The sequence below is a fragment of the Eschrichtius robustus genome, chromosome X (genome assembly GCF_028021215.1).
Source record: "Eschrichtius robustus isolate mEscRob2 chromosome X, mEscRob2.pri, whole genome shotgun sequence".
Taxonomy (NCBI): domain Eukaryota; kingdom Metazoa; phylum Chordata; class Mammalia; order Artiodactyla; family Eschrichtiidae; genus Eschrichtius; species Eschrichtius robustus.
This window is the reverse complement of record NC_090845.1, coordinates 54,447,943-54,461,744: the sequence shown is the minus strand read 5'-3', so window position 1 is coordinate 54,461,744 and position 13,802 is coordinate 54,447,943. Positions and strand designations below refer to the sequence as shown.

At 34.6% G+C, this 13,802-nt stretch overlaps 1 long non-coding RNA gene across 2 annotated transcripts in view; it reads left to right on the top strand.

Moving 5' to 3' along the window:
• LOC137756967 (uncharacterized) overlaps nucleotides 1-13,802 on the top strand; it is a 237,953-nt gene that overhangs the window by 85,506 nt on the left and 138,645 nt on the right. The window contains exon 3 of one of the 2 annotated variants that reach the window (XR_011072282.1): nucleotides 7,414-7,537. The exons of the other annotated variant lie outside the window; for it this stretch is intronic. This is a non-coding gene — a long non-coding RNA (uncharacterized lncRNA). Of the gene's footprint in view, nucleotides 1-7,413; nucleotides 7,538-13,802 lie in introns of those variants that run through there. 2 annotated transcript variants of the gene reach the window in all.

Sequence of the window (13,802 nt, the reverse complement as noted above, 5' to 3'; positions counted from 1 at the left end):
TTCCAGTTGTAGCCACTGAATGCTTTTATTTATTTATTTTTATACTTCTTTTTTAAACATTTAAAAAATTTTATTTATTGGAGTATAATTGATTTACATTGTTGGGTCATTTTCAGGTGTACAGCAAAGTGATTCATTTATATATATACATATATTCATTCTTTTTTAGATTTTTTATCTTATAGGTTATCACAGAATATTGAGTACAGTGCCTTGTGCTATACAATATAATAGTGTGTATGTTCATCCCACATTTCTGATTTATCCCTTCCCACCATGTTTCCCCTTTGGTAACCATAAGTTTGTTTTTGATATCTGTAAGTCTGTTTCTCTTTTGTAAATATATTCATTTACTTCTTTTTTTCAATTAAATTCCACAGGTGAGTGATATCATATGACATTTGTCTTATTCAGTCTGACTTACTTCACTTAGAGTGATAATCTCTAGGTCCATCCATGTTGCTGCAAATGGCATTATGTCGTTCTTTTTTATGGCTGAGTAATATTCCATTGTATATATGTACTACAGCTTCTTTATCCATTCCTCTGTTAATGGGCATTTAGGTTGCTTCCATGTCTTGGCTATTGTAAATAGTGCTGCAATGAACAGTGAGATGCACGTATATTTATGGAATACGGTTTTCTCCAGATATATGCCCAGAAGTGGGATTGCTGGATCATATGATAGTTCCATTTTTAGTTCTTTAAGGAAATTCCATACTGTTCTCCATAGTGGTTGTACCAACTTACATTGCCAACAACAGTGTAGGAGGGTTCCTTTTTCTCTACACACTCTCTAGCATTTATTGTTTGTAAACTTTTTGATGATGGCCATTCGGACTAGTGTGAGGTGATACCCAATAGCCCAATATTTAGTTTTGATTTGCATTTTTCTGATCATTAGTAATATTGAGCATCTTTTCATGTGCTTTTTGGCCATCTGTATATCTTCTGTGGATAAATGTCTGTTTAGATCTTCTGCCCAATTTTTGATTTTTTTTAATATCAAACGGCATGAGCTGTTTGTATATTTTAGATATTAATCACTTGTCAGTTGCTTCATTTGCAAATATTTCCTCCTATTCTGAGGGTTGTCTTTTCATTCCATTTGTGGTTTCCTTCACTGTGCAGAAGTTTTTAAGCTTAATTATGTCCCATTTGTTTATTTTTGTTTTTATTTTCATTACTCTAGGAGGTGGGTCAAAAAAGATCTTGCTGCGAATTATGTGAAACAGTGTTCTGCCAATGTTTTCCTCTAAGATTTTTATAGTGTCTGGCCTTACATTTAGTCTTTGATCCAATTCATGTTTAGTTTTGTATATGGTGTTAGAGAGGGTTCTAATTTCATTCTTTTACATTTAGCTGTCCAGTTTTCCCAGCACTACTTATTGAAGTGACTGTCACTTCTCCATTGTATATTCTTGCTTCCTTTGTCATAGATTAATTGACCATAACGTGTGTTTATTTTGGGGCTTTCTACCCAGATCCATTGATCTATATTTCTGTTTTAGTGCCAGTGCCATACTGTTTTGATGACTGTAGCTTTGTAGTATAGTTTGAAGTCAGGGAGTATGATTCCTCCAGCTCCATTTTTTTTTCTCAGGATTGGTTTAGCTATTCGTGGTCTTTTGTGTTTCCATGTAAATTAAAAAAAAAAATTTGTTCTACTATTTGCAGGGCAGGAATACAGAACAGACGTGTGGACATGAGGGGTGGGGAAGGGGGGTGGCATGAATTGGGAGATTGGGATTGACATATATACAGTGCCAAGTGTAAAATAGTTAGTGGGAACATGCTGTATAGCACAGGGAGTTCAGCTCTGTGCTCTGTGGTGACCTAGATGGGTGGGATGTGGGGCTGGTGTGAGGGAGGCCCAAGAGGGAGGAGATGATATATGTATACATTTAGCTGATTCCCTTCATTGTACAGCAGAAACTAACACAACATTTTAAAGCAACTATACCCCAATAAAAAATTAAAAAATAAAAATAAAAATAATTTTTTGTTTTAGTTTTGTGAAAAATGCCATTGGTAATTTGATAGGGATTGCATTGAGTCTGTAGATCGCCTTGGGCAGTAGAGTCATTTTGACAATACTGATTCTTCCAATCCAAGAACATGGTATATACTTCCATCTGTTTCTGTCATCTCCTATTTCTTTAATCAACATCTTATGGTTTTCAGAATAGAGGTCTTTTGCCTACTTAGGTAGATTTATTCCTAAGTATTTTATTCTTTTTGATGCAATGGTAAATGAGGTTTTTCTTTAATTTCTCTTTCTGATCTTTCATTGTTAGTGTAGAGGAATGCAAGGGATGTCTGTGTATTAATTTTGTATCCTTCTACTTTACCAAATACATTGATTAGCTCTAGTAGTTTTCTGGTTGCATATTTATGATTTTCTATGTATAGTATGTATGTCATCTGCAAACAGGGACAGTTTTACTTCTTTTCCTGTTTGGATTGCTTTTATTAATTTTTCCTCTCTGATTGCTGTGGCTAGGACTTCCAATACTTTGTTTAATAAATGTGGTGAGAGTGGACATCCTTGCCTTGTTCCTGATCTTAGAGGGAATGTTTTTAGATATTCCCTGTTGGGAATGATGTTAGCAGTGGGTTTGTCATATATGACCTTTATTATGTTGAGGTAAGTTCCCTCTATTCCCATATTCTAGAGAGCTTTTATCGTATATGGGTGTTGGATTTTCTCAAAAGCTTTTCCTTCATCTATTGAGATTATCATATAGTTTTTATTCTTCAGTTTGTTAATATGGTGTATCACGTTCATTGATTTGTGGATATTGAAGCATCCTTGCATCCCTGGGATAAATGCCACTTGATCATGACTTATGATCCTTTTAATGTGTTGTTGGATTTGGTTTCCTAGTGTTTTGTTGAGGATTTGTGTGTCTAGGTTCATCAGTGATATTGACATGCAATTTTCATTTTTTGTGGTATCTTTGTCTGGTTCTGGTGTTGGTGGACTCATAGAATGAGCCTGGGAATATTCCTTCCTCTGCAATTGTTTAGCAGAGTTTCAGAAGGATAGGTGTTAACTCTTCTGTAAATGTTTAATACAATTTGCCTGTGAAGCCGTCTGGTCCTGGACTTTTGTTTGTTGGAAGTTTTTAAATTACTATTTCAATTTCACTACTTGTGATTGGCCTATTCCTATTTTCTATTTCTTCCTGGTTTAGTCTTGGAAGATTGTATCTTTCTGAGAATTTGTCCATTTTATTGGCATATACTTGTTCATAGTAGTCTCTTATGATCCTTTGTATTTCTGTAGTGTTTGTCGTAACTGCTCCTTTTTCATATCTAATTTTATTGATTTAAGTCCTCTCCCTTTTTTTCTTAATGAGTCTGGCTAAACGTTTATGAATTTTGTCTTCTCAGAGAACCAGCTTTTAGTTTCGTTGATGTTTGCTACTGTTTCCTTCCTCTCTATTTCATTTATTTCTGATCTTATCTTTTTATATCTTTCCTTCTACTAAATTTGGGTTTTGTTTGTTCTTCTTTCTCTAGTTGCTTTTGGAGTAACGTTAAATTGTTTATTTGAGATTTTTCTTGTTTCCTGAGGTAAGCTTGTATCACTATAAACTTCCCTCTTAGAACTGCTTTTGCTGTGTCCCAAAGGTTTTCGACCATCCTGTTTTTATTTTATTTTTTTGACAGCTTAACATTTACTTTTTATTGAGGCCCTAAAATGTGCTTAAAATGCTCTATGAGTAGGATTTTTTTTAAGGCATAAAGCAAACTTTTATTCGCACTCTTGCTGAATTTAATTTCATTAGTTTTAGTGTTTTACTTTTATAAGTATTTTTTAAAACATCTTTATGGGAGTATAATAGCTTTACAATGGTGTGTTCATTTCTTCTTTATAACAAAGTGAATCAGCTATACATATACATATATCCCCATATCTCCTCCCTCTTGCGCCTCCCTCCCACCCTCCCTACCCCACCCCTCTAGGTAGTCACAAAGCACCAAGCTGATCTCCCTGTGCTATGTGGCTGCTTCCCACTAGCTATCTATTTTACAATTGGTAGTGTATATAAGTCCATGCCACTCTCTCACTTCGTCCCAGCTTACCCTTCCCCCTCCCCACGTCCTCAGTTGCATTCTCTACATCTGCATCTGTATTACTGTCCTGCCCTTAGGTTTTTCAGAACCTTTTTTTTTTTTAGATTCCATATATATGTGTTAGCATACTGTATTTGTTTTTCTCTTTCTGACTTACTTCACTCTTTATGATAGACTCTGGGTCCATCCACCTCACTACAAATAACTCAATTTTGTTTCTTTTTATAGCTGAGTAATATTCCATTGTATATATGTGCCACATCTTCTTCATCCATTCATCTGTCGATGGACACTTAGGTTGCTTCCATATCCTGGCTATTGTAAATAGAGCTGCAATGAACATTGTGATACATGACTCTTTTTGAGTTATGGTTTTCTCAGTGTATATGCCCAGTAGTGGGATTGCTGGGTTGTATTTATTGACCATCTTGTTTTGTTATCATTTGTCTCTAGGTATTTTTGAATTTCATCTTTGATTTCTTCAGTGACCCATTGGTTATTTAGCAACATATGTCTTAACCTCCACGTTTTTGTGTTTTTTTACACTTTTTTTTTTCCTGGAATGGATTTATAATCCCATAATGTTGTGGTCAGAAAAGAGGCTTGATATGATTTCAATTTTCTTAGACTCATGTTAAGCACAGGGCAGTGAAACTATCTGTATGATACTTTGATGGGAAAAACATATGCAAAAAATTATTAAGAGAAACTTCAATTAAAATAGAGTCAGGACATTTCTCCAAAGAAGATATACAGATTGCCAACAAACACATGAAAGGAGGCTCAACATCATTAGCCATTAGAGAAATGCAAATCAAAACTACAATGAGGTATCACCTCACACCAGTCAGAATGGCCATGATGAAAAAATCTAGAAGCAATAAATGCTGGAGAGGGTGTGGAGAATTGGGAACCCTCTTGCTCTGTTGGTGGGTATGTAAATTGATACAGCCACTATGTTGAACAGTATGGAGGTTCCCTAAAAAACTAAGAATAGAACTACCATAGGACCAAGCAATCCCACTACTAGGCATATACCCTGAGAAAACCATAATTCAAAAAGCCTTGTACCACAATGTTCATTGCAGCTCTATTTACGATAGCCAGGACATGGAAGCAACCTAAGTGTTCATCGACAGATGAACTGATAAAGAAGATGTGGCACATATATACATTGGAATATTACTCAACCATAAAAAGAAATGAAATTGAGTTATTTGTAGTGAGGTGGATGGACCTAGAGACTGTCATACAGAGTGAAGTATGTCAGAAAGGGAAAAACAAATACTGTATGGTAACACATATATATGGAATCTAAAAAAAAAAAAAAGTTCTGAAGAACCTAGGGGCAGGAGCGAAATAAATACACAGATGTAGAGAATGGACTTGAGGACATGGGGAGGGGGACGGGTAAGCTGGGACGAATTGAGTGAGTGGCATGGACATATATGCACTATCAAATGTAAAATAGATAGCTAGTGGGAAGCAGCCACATAGCATAGGGAGATCAGCTCGGTGCTTTGTGACCACCTAGATGGGTGGGATAGGGAGTGTGGGAGGGAGACTCAAGCAGGAAGAGATATGAGGATATATGTATATGTATAGCTGACTTACTTTGTTATAAAGCAGAAACTAGCACACCATTGTAATGCAATTATACTCCAATAAAGATGTTAAAAAATAAATAAATAAAATAAAACAGTAAATATAATAAAATAGAGTCAGGAGGCCAGAAGGGGAGTTCTCATGCCCTACAACAATAGCAGAGCCCAACAGGAAGAAGAAAGACTTCCTCTTCTGGCCTAGCCAGAGCTCAGCCAATGAGAGACTGTCACAAACTAGCCAGGGAAAAGCCCTATGTTTTGAACTCTTAATTTTTCCCAATAGACTCTTTGTTTACTATAGCCTTCCCAAATTTAGTTTCCCCTCTTTAAAAGAGTTCTCCTCTCCTTTCTTTGGGGGACTTGCACTTGGCTTGCTATGATTGCAGACCCTGAATTGCAGACAAAGAATTGTTGATTCTTAATAAACAAATATTTTCCTGGAGAAATAACTGGCAGTCTATTTGTTTTAGATCAATACATGACACTATATTTGTCCAAATCCATAGAAATTTATAGCACCAAGAATATGCCCTAACGTATAAAATATTTTAAAAGCTCATTTAGGAAGTTGGAGCATTCTAGAATTGAATTCGGAGTTTAAAAAATAACAATCTAACAATATTACAAATGTAGGAAACAACCTCACTTATGGGGGTGGGGGAAAATGTGCTGACTTTGGAAAATGTGTAACTTTGGAAATGAGCAAGTATATAAAAATAGAGTCTAAAGAAACTGTATATATGTAATTTACTTTATAAATTTGTTTTTTAGAGGAATACAGGTTAACAGTTCTCATACCACTCTACATGTATACTAGAATTGAACAATTAAGTACTAAATAAATGGTAGATATGAGAGCTTAGTGTCTCAATGCTGGAATGAGTTTAAAGTTAAGTAAGTAAAAGAGGCTAAAATGAACCATATAGTAATAGATTAGAGTTGGGGAAATCAGTATGAACTCATGTTTAGCTAAATATATATGTACAAATAGTTACATATAGAAATACACACACACACACACACACACACACACACACATACGGGTTACTATGCATGTATATATTTTCTTGTTCTGTCAGCTGAGAGGACTTAGAAGCAAATGACATTCCAGTAGCAATGAGCACATGTAACACTCAGCTCTTGGTTTCTAAAACAATTTCTGACAAAATGATCCAGAAGCCTTTGCATAAATGGCTGATTCTAGGATTGAGGAGGAAAATATACAGGATGAGCTTAGAGCATCTTGCAGTGTCAGAAAGTAAGGAAATGCTAAACACACACACGCACACACACATACACACACAAAACACAGTGTTTGGAGGTATATCAAAGGAGCACAAGAGTCAACTGAAAGAACCCCAAATGACCAAACCTAGAACTATTGGAGAAAAATTTAAAACACTAATACTGGATTCTATCCCAAAGTATAAACTAAACATATACAGTTCCACATTGATATAAATAATTGGCTGAATAAGTAAATAATAATAACTTACCTTCAAAGACGTTTCTAACTTACCCTCAAAGGCGTGAAAGATAACTCCCCAGTTCTTAAGTCCCAGCTTCAAGTAGTGACTTCCTTCCACTGAGTATATAACATGGGTAGGGAAATAGAATGGTAAAAGGGGCAGGTGATAAGGTTAACATGAATTACTTATGTTGATAGCATATGCCCTTGATATGATGTGATAAGAAATACATTTTACCTCTGTGTTTTGCTTCCCAGAAACATATAAACCTAGCCTAATCAGGAGGAAAAAAATCATCAAACATCCAATTCAGGGATATTCTATAGAATATTTAACCAGTACTCCTCAAAACTGCTAAGGTCACCAAAAACAAGGAAAGTATGAAAAACTGTCAAAGAAAATAGAGCAAAGAAGACCTGATAATTAAATATAATAGAGACTTCCCTGGTGGTGCAGTGGTTAAGAATCCACCTGCCAATGCAGGGGACATGTGTTTGAGCCCTGGTCCTGGAAGATCCCACATGCCGCGGAGCAACTAAGCCCATGGACCACAACTACTGAAGACCGTGTGCCTAGAGCCCATGCTCTGCAACAAGAGAAGTCACCACAGTGAGAAGCCCACGTACCGCAACAAAGTGTATCCCCCACTCGCTGCAACTAGAGAAAGCCTGCGCTCAGCAACGAAGACCCAAAGCAGCCAAAAATAAATAATTAATTTAAGAAAATCACAGTGTCAATAGAGGGAGAAAAGTCTTATAAAAATATAATATAATATCCTGGATGAGATCCTGAAATAAGAAAAAGAAATTAAGTAAAAACTGAATATGGCAATCTGAATAAACAATGAATTTACATTAACAATAATGTACCAAAGCTTGTTCTTTAGTTGTAACAAGTGTGCTATATTAATGTAAGTTATCAATGGTACAAAAAACTTTGTGTGGGGATACATGGGCACTTTGTACTATCTTTGCAATTTTTATGTAAATCTAAAATTGTTCTGATATGAAAAATTTAATACAATTGCTTTTTGGAATGCCCTTTTGTGGTCCTCCCAAAGGCTTCTTCAAATATAAAATATAAGTGATTTCTCTTTTATCAATAGATATCAAATATGATAATTTTGTCACAGGTAATGGAAATCCCAAGTAAAATATCTTAATTAAAATTCAAACTTATTGGGCACATAATGGGTATATAAATAATACAACTCTCCTCAGGACTGGATTAATTTAATGAGTGAAATCAACACCAAGAACTCAGCTTCTTTCTTTTTGTCCTTCTGTGAAATCAGATTCATAGTAAAGTTAGTATTTTTCTAAACATGGCTGTCAGCTCAGGACATGTTTTCTTTTCTTTTGTTCTTTTATTTAGATTTTGTTTATTTATTTATATTGAGATATAATTCACATATAACCCTGTGTATGATTAAAGTGTACAACTTGTTGATTAGATACATTTATATATTGCAATATGATCACCACCATTAGTGTTAGCAAACACTTCTATCATGTCACACAATTTTTTTGTTGTGAGAACATTTAAAAGCTAGCTCCTTAGCAATTTTGAAGTATATAATACAGCACAAAATATTTTTTTGTTAACATTTACCAAGATAGAGTATCTATCTAAGAGAAAGCAAGGGCTTTCATTTGAGTAAATCTTTCACGATTTCCAGAACTGAATGAATCACTATGCAAGAGGAAAGTGATTACCCTTATTGGGGCATTTTAAGTAGGTCCCACTCATGAATATGTAGGCATCAGTCCTACCAAAACTGCTGGATGGTGTACACACTCAGGAGGTGGAATGGATTTGAGGAAAGCAACTGGACTTTAACAGTGGGCTTTATATATTTTAATTACATAACTCTGAAGTTATTATGAGATATATCACCTGTCTGTACGTTAATAGTAACAGGTTTTTATCATAAATTTAATCTTTTGTAAATTATTTAATAATTAACATATTTAAAATATTATTTTGAAATATAAAGCCAACACTGATATGATATGCACCATTATCCTTTTAAATAAAATTATAGAACAAATTCTTCTTACACAGGCAAATTTTATATTGTTTCATTTTCTCTTTGAACCAATATTTAAAATTCACTCTCTTCTCACAATGCTATCATAATATTATTGGTTTTATACATTTATTAACCACCCTATTATGTTTATTTGGAAAAAAATAATAATATGTTCTATTTAGGAGTTATGCATTCTGGTTACACATGTAAATAGCTTGGAAGTTGCCACTTTATCCTATAACAAGTAAAAAGCTGAACAGATCTAAACATCAATAACCCTTCTAGGATCTGTAAGAAAGATGAGACGCAGGGCAAACCACTCTCCCCTAGTTTAGAAAGACAGACAGGTGAGTACAGAGAGTCATGGGTTACCAGAGCAGAGACTCACAAGCAGAATCCACCATAAGAACGAATTACAGCATAGCACTTTGCTGTACACCTGAAACTAACACAATATTGTAAATCAACTATACTCCAGTAAAAATTAAAAATAAATAACCAATGCCAGGGTAGGAAAACCTGAACTGTTATTAATGAAGTGTTATCAATGTGGAAAAGTCAAAAGTTAAAAGTTCCAGGGGGACCCAGTCATATGGAGCCCTGAAATGTTGTGAGATTTACCTCTAGAAACTTGACCAGTTTCTCACAGTAAATATCTGAGAAAATTCCCCAATATGCTTCTGGCAGGTGACTGAAAAGACTTCTCTTTTTCTTAACAAGGTTAATAGGAGAAGCTAGTGAACTAGGGCCTAACCTGCTGGAGTATTATCACACCTTAACTTACTTGGGTAAAGGGAAACCCCAGTTCCAGTCAGATCTAGGCTTTAACATGGGAGAAAGGAAATACCCAAGGCATGAAAACAAACTAAGTCTCCATTGACAGGAAAATGGATAAAAAATAATATAAAGAATTATGGATAAAGAACACACACACACACACACACGCATACATATATATTTCAGCCATAAGAAAGAATAATATCCTACCATTTGCAACAACATGGATGGGCCTTGATGGTATTGAAACAATTTATAAAGAGAAGACAAATACCGTGTGATCTCACTTATATGTGGAATCTAAAAAAAATAAACTCATATAAACATAGAACAGATTGGTTGTTACCAAGGCAGGGTGTGGAGGATGAGAGAAATGGTTAAGATGACCAAAAAGTACAAACTTTCAGTTATAAGACAAATTCTGGGGATCTAATTACAGTATGGTGAATATACCTAACAATGCTATGTTGGAAAGATGTTAAGAGAATAAATATTAATAGGTCTCACCACAAAAATAAATTTGTACTATACAGGGTGATGAGTATTAACTAAAATTATTGTGGTAATCACTTTACAAAATGTATATATATCAAACTGTTATGTTGTACACCTTAAAATAATGCAGTGATATATGTCAATTATATCTCAGTGAAACTGGAAAAAAAAACAGCTGTGATTTAATACATTAGGGGCTTTAATGGAAAAAAGGGAAGAAATGGAAAAAACTACCCCAAGCAAATGGAAATCAAAAGAAAGCTGGAGTAGCAATACTCATATCAGACAAAACAGAATTTAGAAGGTATAACAATTGTAAACAGACATGCACCCAACATAGGAGCACCTCAATATATAAGCAAATGCTAACAGCCATGAAAGAAGAAATTAACAACAACATGGTAATAGTGGGAATGTTAATACCCTATTGTCATCATTAGACAGATCATCCAGACAGAAGATCAATAAGGAAAAACAGGCCTTACATGACACATTAGATCAGATGGACTTAGTTGACATTTATAAGGCATTCCATCCAAAAGGAGCAGAATACACTTTCTTTTCAAGTGCACATGGAACATTCTCCAGGATAGATAACATGCTGGGCAACAAAGCAAGCCTCATTAAATTTAAGAAAATTGAAATCACATCAAGCCTCTTTTCCAACCACAACATTATGGGATTATAAATCAATTACAGGAAAAAAAATTGCAAAAAATCCACAAAAACATGGAGGCTAAGCCATATGTTACTAAGCAACCAATGGACAACTGAAGAAATCAAAGAGGAGATTCAAAAATACCTAGAGACAAATGATAACAAAACAAGATGGTCAAAAACCTTTGGGACACATAAGTCCCCTTCTGGCCTCCTGACTCTATTTTAATTGAGGTTTCTGTTAATTATTTTTTGCCTATGTTTTTCCCATCAAAGTATCATACAGATAGTTTCACTGCCCTGTGCTTAACTTATTCAATCTTCAACCCAAACCCTGGTCAATCACTGTTATATTTTCTATCTAGTTTTACATTGTTCAGAATTCCTATCATTGTTACTTGACGATGCATAGTCTCCTCAGGCTGGCTTCCTTCAGTTAACAACATTCACTTAAAATGCAGCTATGTCTTTTTGAAGCTTGTGTATCTTTTATTTTTTATTAATGAATAATATTTCATTATAAGGATGATTTGACATTTGTTTACACATTCACTTATTAATGGACATTTAAGTTGCCTCCAGTTTAATTTTGGAATTTAAAATATTCTCAGACATTATTACATCAATTATTTCTTTTGATCCACCCTTTTTCCTCTTCTGGTATTGTAATTATATGTATGTTACACCTTTTCAGGTTACTTTACTGTTGTTAAACTTCTTTACTGACCTTCTCTCATTCATTTTCCTATTTTCATTTCACTTTAATAAATTGCTATTCACCTATATTTAGGTTCACTGATTTTTTTCCTTCATCATGCCCAGTCTATTGATGAGTTTAACAAAAGCATTCTTCATTTCTGTTATAAATTTTTAGAATTTCCTTTGATTTTATTTAGAATTTCCACCTTTCTGCTTACATTGCCCCTCTGTTCTTGAATGTTGTCTATTTCTTCCACAAAAGCACTTAACATATAGTTATTTTTAAATTTCATGTCTGATAATACTAACATCTACAGCATATATTAATCTTGTTCTGATACTTGCTTTGCCTCTTCTGAATGTTTTTTTTTTCTTGTGTTTTAGCACACCTTATAATTTTTCGTTGGAAACAAAAAAAATGTATTAGGGGAGAGAGATGGAGGTAAATGTGCTTATAATGTAAGAATTTAAGTAGCCTTAGCTGGGAGTCGGGCTGTGTTTAGTGTTGGCTGTTTCTGGAGGTATCAGAGTCTTTAAAGTACTCTAGGGCCCTTGCTTTTGTCTATTCTCTTAATTTTTTGCTTCCCTAGGTATTACTCATTAGAGACAGTCTGTCCCATGCAGCTCTTTCAGCAGCTATAATCTACTGCTATATAGGAATCCTGTTGATGTGGTGGTTAGGTGTGGGGCAAGGAAATTTTTGTTATAATATTTGATTAAATATCAGTCATTTAGTGAGCCTGTGCCACTTGGCTATGGCCTTTACATATGTTTCTCCAGAAATATAGATCCCCCTCCTCCTTTTGTATTCAAGAAGGCTAGATGTGGCTTTATTTGGGAGCAACCATATTCCACAAGCTGGAACAAGGCTCTGGTAAACAATTTTTTCCTAAGGAGTAGACATTTGTCATGGAGGAGATTCTGAATGTAATTCAGTTTTCTTACTTTGTCTTTTTACCTGCCAGAATTATCAGGGTACCTTTCTCATATATTCATAATAAGAACTTGGTGGATTTGTAGAGTAAACCCAAAAAACTGTAAGAATCCTCCCAAGGCTGCAGTTTCTATGAAATTTTTATTCTCATTTCACACTCAGGCTCTATAAATTTATCAAAATTACCATTTAAGTGTTTGTACCAGTTTATGGATCCAGAACCTCCTGCTCCAGTAAAGCAGACCTCAAAGTGACTCTAGCTCTGCCTTTATATCCATAATTCAGGGTGCAGGTTTTTCCTCCAACCTCAGTTCTCTGATGGTTCTTAAAAAATAGTTGTTTTTCAATTTGTTCAGCTTTTTCTGGTTTTATGGAAGACAGTGACAACTTATAAGCTCTCTACTGTCAGAGATAAATCCCAAGGTCTATCCCAGATGTTCTTATACTTATGATGAATCTTGAATAATGAGGATAATTAGGATTTTTCCTGAAGAAGAGAAAGGCCAAGGTAACAGCACAGGCATGTGAATGGCAATATAGATAGCATGGCTTAGAGGAAGATGGTCAGACAATTCAGTTCAACTGAAGAGTAGTGGAAAGAAAGAGTAGAAGATAAGATCTGCATTAGAAAATCCCAGGCTAGAGGGTCCATGGGTGGGCTTCATAAAGATTAATAATCATCATGATATGTATTTTAAATGTTTAAACATATGTGCGCTTTCTTAGCTTACCACTTCTTTAAAATAAACCAACATATCACCAAAGAAATTATGTAATTCACAAAGACCCTTGCATGCTACTAAACTTTATATTTTATCTTATCAATAGGAAACATTTAATGTTACTCAGGAAGTAACATGTTTGAATTTGTGTTGAAATACTATCACTCTGACAATTGTAAAAGTAAGGTATAGTTAGCTCTCATTGTGTTCTCTAAACTTCTTAACAAGTATTGATTACTCCTTACCCCTCCAGTGTCATAGGGATATTGCCTATTTAAAAAAAAAAATCAGAGAGTCTGCTTGGACCTTTACCCAGTTTTCTCCTCAAAT